The sequence below is a fragment of the Miniopterus schreibersii genome (genome assembly GCF_964146895.1).
Source record: "Miniopterus schreibersii genome assembly, chromosome: 2".
Classification (NCBI taxonomy): domain Eukaryota; kingdom Metazoa; phylum Chordata; class Mammalia; order Chiroptera; family Miniopteridae; genus Miniopterus; species Miniopterus schreibersii.
This window is the reverse complement of record NC_138102.1, coordinates 78,393,199-78,409,927: the sequence shown is the minus strand read 5'-3', so window position 1 is coordinate 78,409,927 and position 16,729 is coordinate 78,393,199. Positions and strand designations below refer to the sequence as shown.

At 40.5% G+C, this 16,729-nt stretch overlaps 1 protein-coding gene across 4 annotated transcripts in view; it reads left to right on the top strand.

Moving 5' to 3' along the window:
* ATP7B (ATPase copper transporting beta) overlaps positions 1 to 16,729 on the top strand; it is a 287,630-nt gene that overhangs the window by 944 nt on the left and 269,957 nt on the right. The window lies entirely within an intron of this gene.

Below are 16,729 nucleotides of genomic sequence, written 5' to 3'. Positions count from 1 at the left end.
AGGACTTTCCACGTCCACCTGCTCACCTGCTCACCTGCCCTCCCTACTCCGCGCCCGAGGGTGTGCTGGGAAGGCGGTGCGCGAGAGCCCCACCCCCGGGGCAGTCGTGGTTTGTTAGAAGACCACCACTGAGCAACGGCATGCCATTACATTAACTGATTTTCAGGAACAATTTAAAACCCGGCACTTTTCTATTCATTTTTATGCTGGAGAGGAAAATTGAGCGTTGAGTTGCTGTTTAAGAGCCCTAATTGCTCAAGACGATTAAGTTAGTTACCTGGATAAGTTATTCAGAGTTGGTGCTCAGACCCCTTTGTGGTCTATCGAGGTCCTGCACTTTTTTTTAAGAACTATTTTCAATTCATTTTAATTATACAAGTAATGCATTAATATGGTCTCTTAAAATGCAAACAGTACAGAAATATTTAGCATGAAAAGCAGATCAATTTTCTAATCCTTTTGTATTGATGTACATGTTTTCATTCGTTCAGCAAATAATTATTGAAAACTTACCAAGTTTCAGGCGGTGTTGAAGAGCTGAAAATACAGTGGTGAAATATATGTATATATATGTATATCTGGAGAAATATTTAGGGTTTATATGTGTGGTTTTAAAATTTTTGTTTTACATAAACGAGATCACATAGTGTGTAATCTCCAATCTTTTCCCCTCAATGTAACAATATATTTTGGAGATTGTTTCACATTAGTACATATGTTTCTGTCGTATTCAGTTTAACCTCTACACAGTATGGATGCCTTATCGTGCTTATTGTTTCTCTGTGTGTGGACATTCTGGTTGCTTCTTTTTTCCCCCCCTCACAAGTCAGGTTGTAGTCCTTGCACATACTTTTTAATGCTGACACTTGAGTATTTCCTTAGGATAGACACCTAAGCCTGGTTTGCTGGTCTGAAGAGTAAGCTGTGCCTTTTTTATGGATTTCTGAAATTAATTCAACATTATTTCATGTCCTATTGTGAAATTCATCTAAGCTTTGGTGTATAGAAATGAAAGAACTAGATTGATGGATGGGTAGTCTGCTCAATAGATGATTCTTAGTGTGATGACTGCATTTAATGGAGGTATGAGGAGAATACATGTGGGGAGGGGTGACTTCTATGGAATGGGAGAGCCTTCTAACCTCCTGCAGTGTCCCCACCTTTCTATTTCTACCCTTCAGGAAAATCTTTATCCTTCCAGATCAAGCTTAAGACCTGCCTCTTCTTGAAACTTTCTATAACTGCCTCTGCCCTTGTTGACCTCACCCTCTTCTGGATTCCTTTGATAATGGTATTAGCCAATGTTGCTGAGCTTACTGTGTGCTAGGTACTGTGTTAAGCACTTTATTCTCCTCTATGTACACTCTTTCATTTAATTTTCACAAAACCCTTTGATGTAGGTATTATTTTCATGTTGTCACCATTTATTCAACCAATGTTTTTTTTAGTATCTACTATGTGCCAGGAATTCTAGGCACTAGGGATCCAGCTAAGACCAAAACCCTGTCTTCAAGAAGTGTATATCTTAGTAGGAGATACAGAAAAGAAAGAAGAGTAAACAAATACAGTAGCCCCCCCCTTATCCACAGTTTTGCTTTCTACAGTTTCAGTTACTTGTGGTCAACTGAGGTCCAAAAGCATTAAATGGAAAATTCCAGAAATAATTTATAAATTTTAAATTGTGAGCCATTCTGAGTAGTGTGATGAAATGAAATCTTACACCATCTTGCTTTCTTGCTTCCTCCCACCAGGACGTGAATCATCCCTTTACCCAGCCTCTCCACACTGTATTTGCTATTCACTCATTTGTCAATTAGTAGCTGTCTTGGTTATAGGTGTTTGTGTTCAAGTAACCCTTATTTTACTTAATAATGAACTCAAAGAGCAAAAGTGGTGATGCTGGCAATTCCGATACTCAAAAGAGGAGCCATAAAGAGCTTCCTTTAAGTGAAGAGTTGAATACAGTACGATAAAGTATTTTGAGAGAGAGAGAGAACATTCATGTAACTTTTATTATAGTATATTGTTATAATTCTATTTTATTATTATTGTTGTTAATCTCTTACTGTGCCTAATTTAAAAATGAAACTTTATCATAACTATGTGTGTATAGGAAAAACATAATATACATAGGGTTCAGTACTATCTGTGGTTTCAGGCATCTACTGCTGATTGTGGAACGTATTCTCTGTGGATAAGGGGGAGACTGCTGTAGTGTTATTTGTGGTACTGATAAGTGCTATGAAGTAAATCAGGGGCATTAGGAATGACATGGGATGGGGCGATACTATTTTAAGAAGGTGTTCAGGGAATTCTCTGAGGAGGTCGCATTTGAGTAGAAACCTATGTGATTCTATTTGGGGGAAGTGTTTTAGGTTGAGGAACCAGAAGGTGTCAAGGTCCTAAGGAGGGACCTGAATTTTTAGTGAACAGTAAGAAATCCAGAATAGCTGGAAGCAGAGGGAAGAAGTAGTAGAATATGAGGTTAATCATCTTTACAGATAGGGAAACTGAGGCAGAGAGAAGGTAAATAACTTGCCAAAGGTCATACAGCTAGTAGGAAACAGATCTGGCATTGAGTCCTTGCTAGGCCTGTCTGACTTTTTCAAATAAGTATTATCTTTCAAACTTACTTGATACTTGGTCATACCATCTTTTCTGAATACAGAATAGCTTTTCTTTGCAACTCTGTTTCTTAACAGTGGCGACCAGGTTTGCATTATTTAAAAATATGCTCTATAGTGTGCAATTGATGCACCATAGTTGTTCTTGAATGAGTGATTTATAGTATGATTTCCCTCTCATTTTCTCTTCAGAGGGCTCTCTGTGGAGCAGCAGTGATCCTGAAAGGGGTGTGAACCATGACCTGGGTCATTCAGCCTTCAGTCCACAAACATTATTGAGCACTTTCTGTCTGCCTGGTGCTGGGCCCAGCAGGGGTATGCAAAGATGAATAGAGGTCAGCCCCCATACTCTTGAAGCTGACAGTTATAGGTTCTAGAGCAGAGGTATATCTACATAGTACAGCACCCACAGGCAAGAATGGTTGGTTAGTGTTCCCTGGGGGGAAGAGATGCAAAAGAGCTTCAAAGGAGATCATGCCTGAGTGAGGTCTTAAAGGAGGAACAAGCATTGGCTGGTCACACAGTAGAATGGAGGCACAGGCAGAGACCAGCATGTGCAAAGGCCCAAAGGATGGGAATGGAAAGATGCATGGGGTGGGGGAGTTTCAGGGAGGGTATGAGTGGCTTGACAAGGCAGGAAAAGTGATTGCGGAAGGCCCTGTTTTTCAGTCCAGGAGTTTGGATTTTATCCCAGACTGGAGAGTTTGAGCATAGGAAAACAGTATGAAGTACTTTTCCAAAGAAGAGGGTAAATGGAATGAGGCTGCTGGAGACCTGCTACAGACCTTTGACAGTGACCAACCCTATTCAGACTGAAGGTGCTAAGAAAGAACTGGGGGTCAGCTTTTTTGTGCCTGATTCCCTGTGGAGTTGTCTTCTCAATAGAGAGTTGGCTCTCTAGAGCCTCCTCAGTGTCCAGAGTGTCAGAGGCCAGTGGTAGTCCTAACAACAACACAGCGTAGTTGGTACATGAGTAACTGGGAGATAGCATATGGGGGTGAGAGAGCTAGATTTTAAATGCTTCTTTACCTGACATGCATTTTCTTCTCCTTTGTAAGGATGGAGGTGGCCCAGTGATATATTCCTCTTCACTGATATCATAGCATAGGTAAAGTGTCTGTGTTCAAATATGTGCAATATTATTTTCATCTATAGGATTGGAATTATTGCCAAGTGAAATTCTGGAATGTCTGTGGGTTTATTATTTTTTTAAACTAACTTAAAGGAGAAAATCTGAACAGATCAAAGGTTGAGGAGATAAAATAGAGGGCAAAGCAGAGAGTGATGTAACTAACATAACAAATAAGACTAAAAGCAGCAATTGTGAAATCTGTGCTTTTAGAATGTAGCAGTTTTTTTGAAGCCTCAGTTCCTTCAAAAACTAAAAATTACTCTGCAATGGACATTAGAAACATTTAAAGTTATTTTTAAAAGTTATTATTATAAAAGCAAGTTAATTCCATAACAGAAATTTGAATATAAAGGCCAAAGCGGGGAAATTTACTTTTATTCCTACCACTCAGGATGAGTGTTGTTAGTATATTTGTAAACTTCCTTCATTGTTTGCTTTTTCTGCATCTAGTTATTAATTTTTAGAAATAAAAGAAATATTCTTGCAATTCGAAGATAACCAAAATTAACATCTTTGGTCCAGTCTCTCTTACCTGCCCCTGGATTCCTGTGTCCTCTATCCTGCTGTGCCAGCATCAGTGCTGCCAGTGCCTTCTGTGCTCCTACGTCAGAGGGACGGAATTGCTAGGGAAATTCAGGCCATCATGTGGTTGGTACTGCTGGCAATTTCTTGTCTCTAATTGTCGCTGCAAGTGCCTTTCACTTGTTCTTTGTCAAGTTCTTGTGATTCTTATAAACCATCACCACTTGTAGCCAACCCTGTGCTCAATCCCTGCCTTCCTTAATTCTCAACAAGTGGCCTCAATTCTTAATGTCAGAAAATTGATACCATTGTTTATGATTTTCTTCAACTTGCTGCCTATCTCTACCCACCTTCTCCCCAAATTTTATTTAAATGTACAAACTATTTTCACTTCCTTACCTCTAGTCTCAGGACAGGCCTGCCTTCTTTTTTTTTTTTAAATCCTCACCTGAGGATATTTTTTCCATTGTTTTTCAGAGATGGTAGAAGGGGAAAGAGAGAGAAACATCAATGTGAGAGACATTGGTTGCCCTGCATGTCCTCTTAGCCTGCTGGCATCTAGCCTGCATTGGAGGTATGTTCCCTTGGCTGGAATTGAACCAGGAACCCAGGACCCTTCAGTCCATGGGCAGATGCTCTAACCACTGAGCCACGCTGGCTAGGGCTGGCCTTCCCTCCTTTTAAGATTATCTCTTCTACCAGTGTCTTTGACTCTTACACCTTGTTGCCTGTTCAGGAGCCATTATTGGTTTTCTCTCTTCACTTCTAGGCTTTCCCTCTCTTTTCAGCCTATAAAGCCATCTGATTTGCCTTCATTCTAAAATCTTTCCCATTACCTTGTGTCTCCCAATAGCTGTTGTACTGTTTCTCCCCTCCCCATCTTTAGTTTTCCAGAAAAAATCATTTGCGTTTGTGTTTCTACTCCCTCATTTTTAAAAGATTTTTTCCTTTGTTATTTTATCAGTTTATTGGCTATAAAGGAAATATATATAAGGATGTACTGTACACACACACACACGCATACACAGTAATAAAACAAATGAAATAGAGAACACCTGTGAACACACCACCTGATCCAAGAACGAGAATATTATCAGTGCCATGGCATCTTTCAACTATTCTTCGTCATCTTCTTGCGTCACCCATAAAAGACTCATTATAGAGGTAACCTCCATTCTCAATTTTGTGTTTGTTGTAACCCAGCTTTTTTTGGTAAAGTTTTATTACATATATATGAATGCCCAAATAATACATTATTTAGTTTTGTTTCTGAGCTTAATAAAATGATATAGTGTATTTAGTCTTCTAGGACTAGCTTTTCTCACTAGACATTACATTTCTAAGATTCGTTGCTGTACATTATGCCAGTTTGGGAATATAGCAGAGTTTATTCATTCTCCTTGAAGGATGTTGGGTGGTTTGTGGGTTTTTGCTGTTCGAGCAGTCTTCTGGCATACAGTGGCAATCTATCCACTTCCGTTCCTATTGCTTCACCACTTTCCTGAAACCTCTTTTTAGGTTTCCATGTATGACAAAGGCATATCTTTTCTAGTTCTAGTTCTAATGGTGTACTACATTAAAAAACAAACCAGCTTTAATGAGATATAACTCACATACCATTCAATTCACAGATGTGTGCAGTCATCACCACAATTGATTTTAGGACACTTTTATTACCTGAGAAAGGAATTATTATCTGTACCCTTTAGCTATTACTCCTCATCTCCCCATGACCTCCATGCCTAAGCAACCACTAGTCTACTTTCTGTTTTTATAGATTTGCTTATTTTGAACATTTCATATAAACAGAATCTTTGTCTTGTTCCTGATCTTAGGGGGCAAGCTTCTAGTCTTTAACCATTAAGTACGGTGTTAGCTGTTGAGTTTTATAGTTGCCCTTTATCAGTTGCCCTCTAATTCCTAGCCCATTGAGTGTTTTTATCATGAAAGGATAGATTTTATGAAATGTTTTTTTCTGTGCCTAATGAGATGACCATGTGTCTTTTGTTTTTTGGCATAGTTGGTATATTACATTACTTGATTTTGGGATGTTGAACGAAACTTGCATTCCTGGGACAAATCCCACTTGGTTAAAGCATACAATCCTTTTATATATTGATAAATTTGGCTTTCTACTATTTTGTTGAGGAATTTTGTGTTCATATTTATAAGAAATATTGCTCTGTAGTTTTCTTGTGATATCTTTGTCTGGTTTGGGTATAGGGTGATACTGGCCTGGCAGAATGAGTTGAGAAGTGTTCCCTTCTCTTCTGTTTTTCTGAAGATTTTACTAAAAATTGGCATTCTTCTTAATAAGTGTTTGATAGAATTCATTGTTGAAGCCATCTGAACTTGGCTTTTCTTTCGGGAGGTGTTTTTTTTATTTTATTACTAATTCAGTGTCTTTACTTGTTATGGGTTGATTCAGATTGTCTATTTCTTCTTGAGTCAGCTTTGGTAATGTGTGTCCTTCTAGGAATTATGGACTGTCCATTTCTTCTAAGTTATCTAATTTGTTGGCATACAGTTGTTCAGTATTCCTTTGTACTCCTTATTTCTATAAGATAAGAAATAATAATCCTGCTTTCATTTCTGATTCTAATAATTTGAATCTTCTCTCTTTTTTCTTAGTCAAAGCAGGGGTGGGGAACCTTTTATCTGCCAAGGGCCATTTGGATATTTATAACCTCATTTGTGGGCCATACAAAATTACCAACTTGAAAACTAGCTATGAAAAAAGCTCCTAGATTTATTGAATTTCAAGTTCCACTTGTGGTTGCCTTGGCAGGGCCAGACCAAATGATTTCGCAGCCTGGACGTTCCCCACCCCTGAGATAAAAGCTTGTCAATTTTGTTGATCTTTTCAAAGAATCAGCTTTTGGTATTGACTATTTTCTCTATTCTCTATTTCATTCATTTCCACTCTATTTTTTAAAAAAATTGTTGCTCCCCCTCTGTGCCCATCTCCTCATTGCGCTGCACTGATTTCCCAGTGTGTTCCCTTCTGGACCATGTCTTTTTACTTCTTTCTTCTTCTTCTCTCTCTCACTTTTTTTTTTTCTGTGTGTGTGTGGCCAAATAGCATGTCTCTTTTTAGCAGTTTAGTAAGAAGACTTCAATGCTGCCACTGTCAGGAAGGGCCCACTCACTGGATCCTCTCTGTTCCTCGGGTTAAGTTGGGGAAGCACATCCTTCTGACAGGCTGCTTCTTGACCCTGAAGGACATCAACCTGGGAAACAGGGAAATGCTGAATGGGCATATCACAGAAATATGGAATGACTAAAGGAAAGGGTTAACAATTGACTCCACTATTCTTGACATTCATATACCAGGTGTACAGAGCAGAAAAACCTACAAAAGGAAATTGCAGTGGTATGTCAGACAGAATTGGGATTGAAGCCTGGCTCTGCTTTTTCAAACTTCAAAAGCCTCTGCAAGCACCTCAGATTCCTTATCTTTATAATATTAGCAAACCATTGACATAGTGTTTCATGTCATCTACCATGTGATTGTCCTCAAGGCAATGTTCTGAAGTATGAGGATATGGAGGCATAAAGCAACTTGCCCATGATGGAGCTGAACTGGATCCCAGCATCTGCTCCCAATACTTGGCTTAATCTCTTTTGTCTGTAAAATGGGCACGAATTACAAATAGTGTTCTCCTCTTATTTATTTTTTTTATTTTTGGACATTGAATGCATTATTATTTATTTAATTTAAAAATTTTTTAATTTTGTTAATCTGTTCCCCCCTGCTCCCCAGTCTTTATTTTATTTTCTTCTATTGTTGGTTGAATTTTGTTCCTTAAAAGATACGTTGAAGTTTTAAACCCTGGTACCTGTGAATGTGGTCTTATATGAAAATAGGATTTTAACGGTTTCTGTCTTTGCAAATTAAATCCTACATCTGGTTGCAATCACAGCTAGTTTCTCTTGGCTGCTTTTTTTTTTTTCCTTCTTAGTGTATGGGTCATACTTTCCTGGGGTTTTTTTGCATGTCTCACAATTTTTTGTAGGAAACTGGACATTTTAGATAACTCTGGGTACTGCTACTGTTACTGAACTCAAGGGGTTCACTTGGGGTGTTCCATTAAAGAATGAGATGTGGTTGTCACAGGTGGTTTTCTTTACTTGCAGCAAATAAAGGAGACTGGATTCACATCCAAAGCTCTGTCTCTCAAGGGAACTTTATCCATTGCATATATATACTATTTGGTCAATTACATGTTGATTCCTTCTTTGCAGTTGGCTATATATATCTGGTTGAGTTCTTGTCAAGCTCATTCTATTTAGAGCTGCATCTGCAAATTATTGTGCTACATTTTAACATTTAGCAAGAATAGCATTTAGCAAGAATCACCCAAACCTTGAGACCCTCGTCCTAACACTACTCCCTACTCCCACCTGCTTAAGGACCAAAGAGTTTGTTACTGTTACTTGCTTTTTTATTATTTAAAATAAATAATAATTATTTAAAATAAATAAAAATCTGACTAGATTACTTTAGTACAGTCTATCTCCTCCACCCCCATTAAGCCTCTGATGTTGATGTTGCTCCTTAGGGGCACAGCTTTGTGTATGCTCACAGTCACCTTGTGATGACATTATTTTGTGTTTGTTTTTTCCTGACCACAACATTTTTAAGTTCCACTAATTGCAGGCTAAGCTGTTGTTTTCAACACATCCCTGGTGTGTAAATTACTCCACAGACTTGTGCATCCAAATATCTGATGGGATAGTTCTTGGGATCTGTGTTTTGAGATTTATTAAGCCAGGTGAGCTTTCCCTAGCTGTCATTTCTTCGTGGTTCACTCCAGCAAACTAGCCAGTATACAGTTTAGTCTACAGTCTACCAGTCTACCCAGTTGCCTTTCTGCTGAGCTATGCTGAGCCATGACTCTGGGGATGGGGATGACAGCACACTTCCCTCCAGAGTTATTCCCCCACTTTAGATGGAGTGCTTGGGGAGGGAGTGGTGTTGGCGGTGCTGCTCAGCTTTCCTCTCTGTGTAGAAGGGCAAGGGCAGTCAGGCCCCATATTCTGGGTGCACTGTGTCCAAGGTAGTATCTTCTTTCTACCAGTGGGGGCTGGATGGAAGAAGGGAGCCTCACTCTTGGCTGCTTTGCCTGTGACTTAGCCTCAGCATCAGGATGGGATGGGCAGCATGAGAAATGCTGATGTCTTGTCCCTCCTGGGAAGAAAACCCTCTGACTGAGACTGGGGGGGGAGGCGGGGGGGGGAGGGAGCACAAGTCTGGAGTGGAGTTTCTTCTTCCTCTTCTTTTTTTTAAAATTGATTTTAGAGAGACAGAGGAAAGGAGAGAGAGAGAGACATCAATTTGTTGTTCCACTTATTTATGCATTCATTGGTTGATACTTTTATATGCACGGACCAGGAATCAAACCCGCAACCTTGCTGTATTGGGGGTGATGCTATAAACAACTGAGCAACCTGACCAGGGCTGGAGTGGAGTTTCTGAGGGGAGGGTCATGGTTCAAATGCTACAGATTGTCTCTGTCCTTGTCACTGGACTGGGACTGGGCCTGGAGTGGGTATGCCTTGGGCGGGCCAATAGTGTGTGGGTTCTTGACTTTGTGCAGGAAAGATTTCACAAGACAAGTCCACATGGTTTTGAGAGTAGGTTTACTAAAGCTGGAGACAGTGAAATTAAGGAAGGACTTAGGGTAGAAGCAATAGGAGAGCCTAGGTGGTGCTATGCCTTGGCTCCCTGGAAACGTTATACAAAAGAAGTGAGCCAAGGTGGGGCTGCTGTTAGCTCACGGGGAAGTCTAAGAAAAGGCAGCCTTGGAAACAGGTTCAAGGGGTAAGCCTGGGAGGAGCTGCAGCTGCCAGCTTCTTCCTTGATTGCAAGTCTAGTGGGGACCCTTAGAGTTTAGGAGAGAAAAGTAAAGATGTACCCGTGAGAAGAAAGAAAGGCATGGGTGTGTTCTAGAGAGACAGAGAGAGCCCTTGCTGGCATCTATTGTCTTGAGGGTTTTATCTCTCTTCTGCAGGTGGGAATCCTAGGGAAGTTCTCAGAGGAGGGTTTTAACAGAATATTCATTAGTTTTCCAGGGGTGTCCTTCCATATGTTGATTCATTAAAATGAGCATATCGGGGAGTTTAGGATCATTCTCTGGTCAGCTTCACTGCTTTACTTATTAATGTTGGGTCTGCCTGGCTCGAATCAGGATTTTTGTTATTTGTTCGCCTGACTTCATCTGTCCTTGGATTTGGCTGGCACAAATGGCACTAGTTGGGTCTCTGTTACCTATCTCCCTGACAAGGATGATTTAAGCTGCTTAATCTCTGGTTAGGGAGGAGAGGTATAAACCAGTTGCTCTCAAGTATCTTTGATCAGGGAAGATAAGGTTTTTTGATCCACTAGCTGGCTGTAAATTGGTCAAATTGTTTAGCCTTGTTTAATTATCTTGTCTCAGTTTTCCCATTCCACTTGGCAAGGAATTTTCCTAGCTTCTTACTATCCTGCCTCATTCTTACCAAAGTGTAGTAGGTTTTCATGAATAAATGTTTCATCATTTGCTATATGTCTTTAGGACCATTCCCAGAGACTTCCATGCTTTTATTTTTTTGAATACTTTTCACCAGTTTCACTGGGGAGCTGGTCTGCAGAGCTCCTCCTATTGTCATGCCAGAAGAAGGAACTCCACTGCATTTGACTTGTGTTATTTAGAATTATATTTGTCTGTGTATAACAGAAAACCCCAAACAATCGGGCTGTTGGTGAAGTCTAGAGGTATGTGTCCAAGATTGGTGTGCCATCTCCACTTTCATCAGGGACCCCAGACTTCTGACTCTCTCTGCTTTAGCAAGCTAGGACACAACTCCCATCTTGATACCTCATGGCCTTAAGATGGCTGCTAGGACCCCAGCCATCTAATTCATGTTGCACACAGCAGAAATGAAGGAGAGGTAGGGACAAATCTGGTCTCTCTTTTAAGAAGCCTTCTCAGCAGTCCTGACATAGAACTTTTCCTTATATTTAACTGGCCAGAACTTTGTAGCAGTTTTTAACAACTTTGTGTAAGACTCCAGCTTCTTTGTTACAATCAAAGGAGGAGGCAGGAAATTCATTGGTGTCTGATTAGAAAGGTGGGAGAAAAAAATGCAGGGAAATCTGAGATTGGATAAAGAGTAAAAGGAAGAGACACATACTTCTTTTACATTGGTGGGTATAGGATAGTTAACATTTACAGCACATAGAGATGGTATTTGGGGAACAAGATAACAATGAGGGGTTCTTGGTCTGATGGGAGATTATGCCCTGAGGGGTCTGGAAAAAAAGAGGATTACTCTGACATTCCAAAGGTATGTTAAATACCTTGCTGACCGGTCACGAGATAACTCATGTTACATTAATTTAAGTAATTTTAAACACTTTGCTGACCAAAGTAGCCAGCTGCACGGGTGAGTTCTGACTTGAAGTAGCCAGTCAGCAAGGTGATATTATCATAGATGAAAAAAGACAGGCTCAGTTCAGGTAAAGATTGACCTTTGTCAAGGAAGATATCTGCCTAGGTCATGACTACTCGCCATGACTCAGCTTTTCGTTAAGAAGTTTGAATTTCAGCCGGCCTGGTGTGGCTCAGTGATTGAGTTGAGTCAGCCTATGATCCAGGAGATTGAGGTTCGATTCCTGCTCAGGGCACATGCCCGGGTTGCGGGCTCGATCCCCAGTACGGGGTGTGCAGGAGGCAGCTGATCAATGATTCTCTCATCAGTGATGTTTCTGTCTCTCTCTCTCTCCCACTCCCTCTCCCTTCCTCTCTCTGAAATCAATAAAGCTATATTAGAAATAAATAAATAAATAAAAGAAGTTTGAATTACAGACCATCCTATGTGGTTCCTTTAGGTCTCTGAGTTTGTAAGGCCCACTGTGCAGGCCTCCCATGAGCTTGCCAGGTTTAGTATGTGACCCCTTTTTTATCCATAAAACTCTGGTGACTCTAGGTCATTTGACAACAGTGGCTGGAATCCAGGAGTAACTGTCTTTGTTGGATGGAGTTCTTCATGTGGCCATAAACCCCTACCCCAATCTACATAAAGTCAAGTCCAGAGAATCCTTTTAAGAAATTAAAAAGAGCTCTGGTCAGTATTACTCAGTGGTTAGAGCATCAGCCTATACACTGAAGGGTCCCAGGTTTGATCCTGGCCAAGGGCATGTACCTGGGTTGCAGGTTTGATCCCCAGCTCCATTTGGGATGTGTGTGGGAGGCAACCAATCGACGTGTCTCTCTCACATTGATGTTTCTCTCTCTGTGCTTGTCTCTCCCCATCCTTCCCTCCCTCTCTCCTTCCCTTCTACTTTCTCTAAAAATCAATGGAAAAAAATATTCTTGGGTGAGGATTAACAAAAAAAGAAAGAAAGAAAGAAAGAAAGAAAGAAAGAAAGAAAGAAAGAAAGAAAGAGAAAAGAAAAGAAAAGAAAAGAAAAGAAAAGAAAAGAAAAGAAAAGAAAAGAAAAGAAAAGAAAAGAAAAGAAAAGAAAAGAAGAAAAGAAATTAAACAGGGAGTTTATTCAGAGAATGATTTGCAAACCAGGGAACAAATCCCTGATGTGAACCAAGAATACGCTCCAAAATGGAGGGAATAGGGCGAGGTTTTTAAAAGCACAGGTTGCAAGGAGCTGATGATCAAAGAGATGGGTTGCTAGGGGAAACAAAACTACATACTTCACTGACTCAGTGGTCAAGCAAATGGGGTTGTGAGATGAGAACAAGGGGTAATATATGATTAAGCATTTAGCCAAGTCCTAATTTCAACCCAGGCCTTTAGAACAAAAAGGTATTGTATTGTTTTTTTATCACACATTTATAGTACAGGGATTGTTATTTATTGTCAACCATGCAAGGAGTACCAAAAGGGCAGTCATGCCTTGCAAGCAGTTTTAGAGCTCAAGTTGCAAATATCCAAATTTTGGGCCACAAGTTACAATATTAAAGTTGTTGTAAGTCCTCACCAATTATGGTCGTTTAGGTCAGAGTGCCTCCTCTTGACAGTATTTGAGTTTGGAGGCAGAAAGGAATGAGTAAGTAAAGGAGGACAGAGCCAGTTTTGCATGGGGCATCTTCCAAATGTTGAATATTTGTCTGAAAGTTTAGTTTTATAGCACAGGTCCCATTCTGATCTGTCTGTGTTTTATAGCAAGCAAATACGTTTTTGTTGGGTATTCTCTGTAATTAATTTATCCAATAACTATTTATTTATTTATTTATTTATTTATTTATTTATTTACTTATTTATAATCCTCAAGGAGTGAGTATATTTTTTACACTGATTTTTAGAGAGTGGAAGGGAGGGGTGAGGGAAAGAGAGAGAGAGAAGGAAACATCGATGTGACAGAGACACACTGATTCGTTGCCTCCCTCACGTGCCCCTACCAGGGCAGTGATCTGACCTGCAACCCCGGTACGCGCCCTTGACTGGGAATCGAGCCTGCAACCCTCTGGTGCACAGGCTGACTCTCTGAGCGCTAAGCCACACTGGCCAAGACACCCAATAAGTATTTTTTGAGAAGTTTAAGTATAAGCACTATTTTAGTGCTGGGAACACAGCTGTGAGTGAAGAAAACAGACAAAGAGTTCCTGCACTTGTGAAACTTACATCCTAATTGGGAGATAGTAAACCAATAAGTAAAATATATAGTGTCCAATGGTAGTTGAGTGTTCTGGAGAAAAACAAGCAGGAAAGGGTACAATAGGGAGTGGGGAATTTTTGAAATGTAAACAGGATAATTAGGGGGAAGCCACTGAGATTTGAGCAAAGACCTAAAGGAGGTGAGAAAATAAGCCATCTAGATATGGAGTGTTGGGGGAAGAATATTTCTAAATCAGGGAGCAGCCAGTACAAAGGCCCTGAGGCAGGAGCATGCCCTACTTTGTTCTAGGAACAGCAGGGTCAAAATGGTTTTAGCAGAGTGAGTGAGAATGAGGAGTGTGAGGATAGGTTGACAGGTAATGGTGGGGCAGACTCTATAAGGTTCTCTAGGTCATGTGAAGGAATTTGGGTTTTACTCGTAAGTATAAGGAAATTCCCTGGAGGGTTTTTAGAGGAATGTCCTCATCTGACTTCCCCTTTAAGGGCATTCCTCAGGCTTTTGTGTTGAGAATACACTTTAGGGGTAAGAGCAGAAGCCAGGGGGGTCACTTAGAAAATTATTTTAATAATGCAGATGAAATATCCTGGTGGGCTGGACCATTGTTATAGTGGAGGTGTTAGGGACAGAGATGTTGATCATGCTCTGTTGACCATGATTGTTAGCTATAATATTAAGAAATAATAAGAAATATTAATCATGTTCTGTTAACTGTGAATATTCTGTTTGAATTAGAAAAAAAAAAGCACTTTCTAACCTGGCTGGGAGTTTTACACCCTGGGACATGGGAATTACCCTTGGAATGTGGTCCATTCTCCTTTTCCAAGAACTACCTGTCATCATGGAAACATTAACAATCTTGTTCCTGGAATGATGGAATCCTGGAGGCATCTGCCCTTTGCAACCCCCAGCCCACATTGCCTGTAATCTGAGGCACCCATCCTTTGTGAGCCCTTTGCAACCCCCAGCCCACCTTGCCTACTTCCCCATGCCTACAGTTCCTACTTTCCCATGTAATCTTTGTCCTTCTACCCAATATAAGCAGATGGCTTATGGGGGGTTGGCAGAGAAGATTTTCATGGATGACCATTACTGCTGTCCAAATTTGCCCACAATATTGGAATAAATGCTCATGTATGATTCAACCCTGTCTCTGTTTAATTTGCTCAAGTGGTAACAGGCAGCCCACACCCATTGTTGTCTGGTTTCAGAGGTCCTGAAAAGTGGTTGGATGCTGGATATATTTGGAAGATAGAACTGACAGGATTTGCTGGACATTTACATGTGGTTTGAAAGGAGATGATTCTTAATGTAAGAAAACATTCAAACCTGTGAAGAATTTTTTTGTGAGTTGGTTTGAGCCAAACTGTTGACATATGCTGGGGAGCCAAAATCTCAATGGATTGAAATACTCCAGAAAATGGTAGTTTTGCACCTTGCTTTATAGAGTATAATCAAAGGAGAAGAAACAAATAGGTTAGAGGAAATTCACTGGTGATAGATTAGGGAAGTGAGAGAAAGCAAAGCGGGAAAACTTCTGGGATTGGATAAAAAGTAAAATGATACACACATACTTCTTTTACATAGGTGGGTACAGGATAGTTAACAATCAACAGTTAATAAGATATTAATAACAATGAGAGGATTGTGGTCTCTGACGAGGTGCACTGAGGGCCCAGAAAAAGGGGAGATTACTTTGTTTTGAAAAGTCATGTGTTAACCGAGTATGTTATCTCAGGTGCAAAAGACAACCTACAGGCTTAGTTAAGGTGAAAATTAACCTTTGTTAGGGAAAAATACTGCCTCAGAACGTGGCTACCCACCATTAACTGCTTATGTTTAAGAAGTTTTAATTTCAGACCATCTTTTGTGGTTATTTTAGGTCTCAGAGTTTGCAAGGCCTCCATGCAGGCCTGTCCTGAACTTTTCAGGTTTAGTATGTGGCCCCTTTTTGTTCACATTATCAAGGATGAATCCAAGACTTTTTTCCTGGGATAGTGGAAGGGAGGAGTTGCCATTTACTACAATGAAGAAGCAGGAAAGAGGTAGAATATTGGGAGCTCAGTTTTAGATAAGTTAATGTTTGAGATGCATGCTAAATATCCAACAGAAGATGTTTAAGCATTTGAGTCTAAAAGTGTGGAGTTTGGGAGTTGTTCGTTGTAGGTGGTATTTCTTCTGGACTGAACAAGTTCACCAAAGAATGAGTACAGACAGAGAAGAGTTAGATCCAAGGGCTGAGCCAGAGCCACTCCAGCAGTTTAGGGACTAGAAGGCTTTTGTGAGGGACTCAAGAAGGAGCTGTCAGGAGGGTAGGAGGAAAACCAGGAGGGGGGTGGGTACATGGAGACTGACCTTGGGAGCTGAGACAGCTTCTTGGGCAATGAGAGGCACTCATTCAGGTGGTGGTTGAGATGTTTGCAAGTTCTTTTCTGATTGCTTCTATTATTTCAGCACAGCAGGGAGTAGGCTTATCAGGGCAGCTTGAGGGGTGGGGGGAGTAGGGTTCTGAGGAGCAGGGTGGTGGATTGTCATCCTGAAACTGGACACGAGTCCGGGCTCCCTGTTGCTACTTCAGCCAATTAAGCAGAGATAAGGTTGAATCATATATGAGCGTTTATTCCATTATTGCCAGCAAAATGAGAGAGCAGAGGGATTTGTCCACATAAAATATGCTTTCCCCTTCTCTTATTAGTTGGCTGGTTATATAGGGAAGAGGAAGAAAGATTGCGTGCAAGGAGGGAGGGTAGGTGGGGAGGATGGCCACAGGGTCTGTGGTCACTTATCTCCTTCCAGGATCTTGAAGTCTGATAACAAGGTAGTTAATTTTCAATG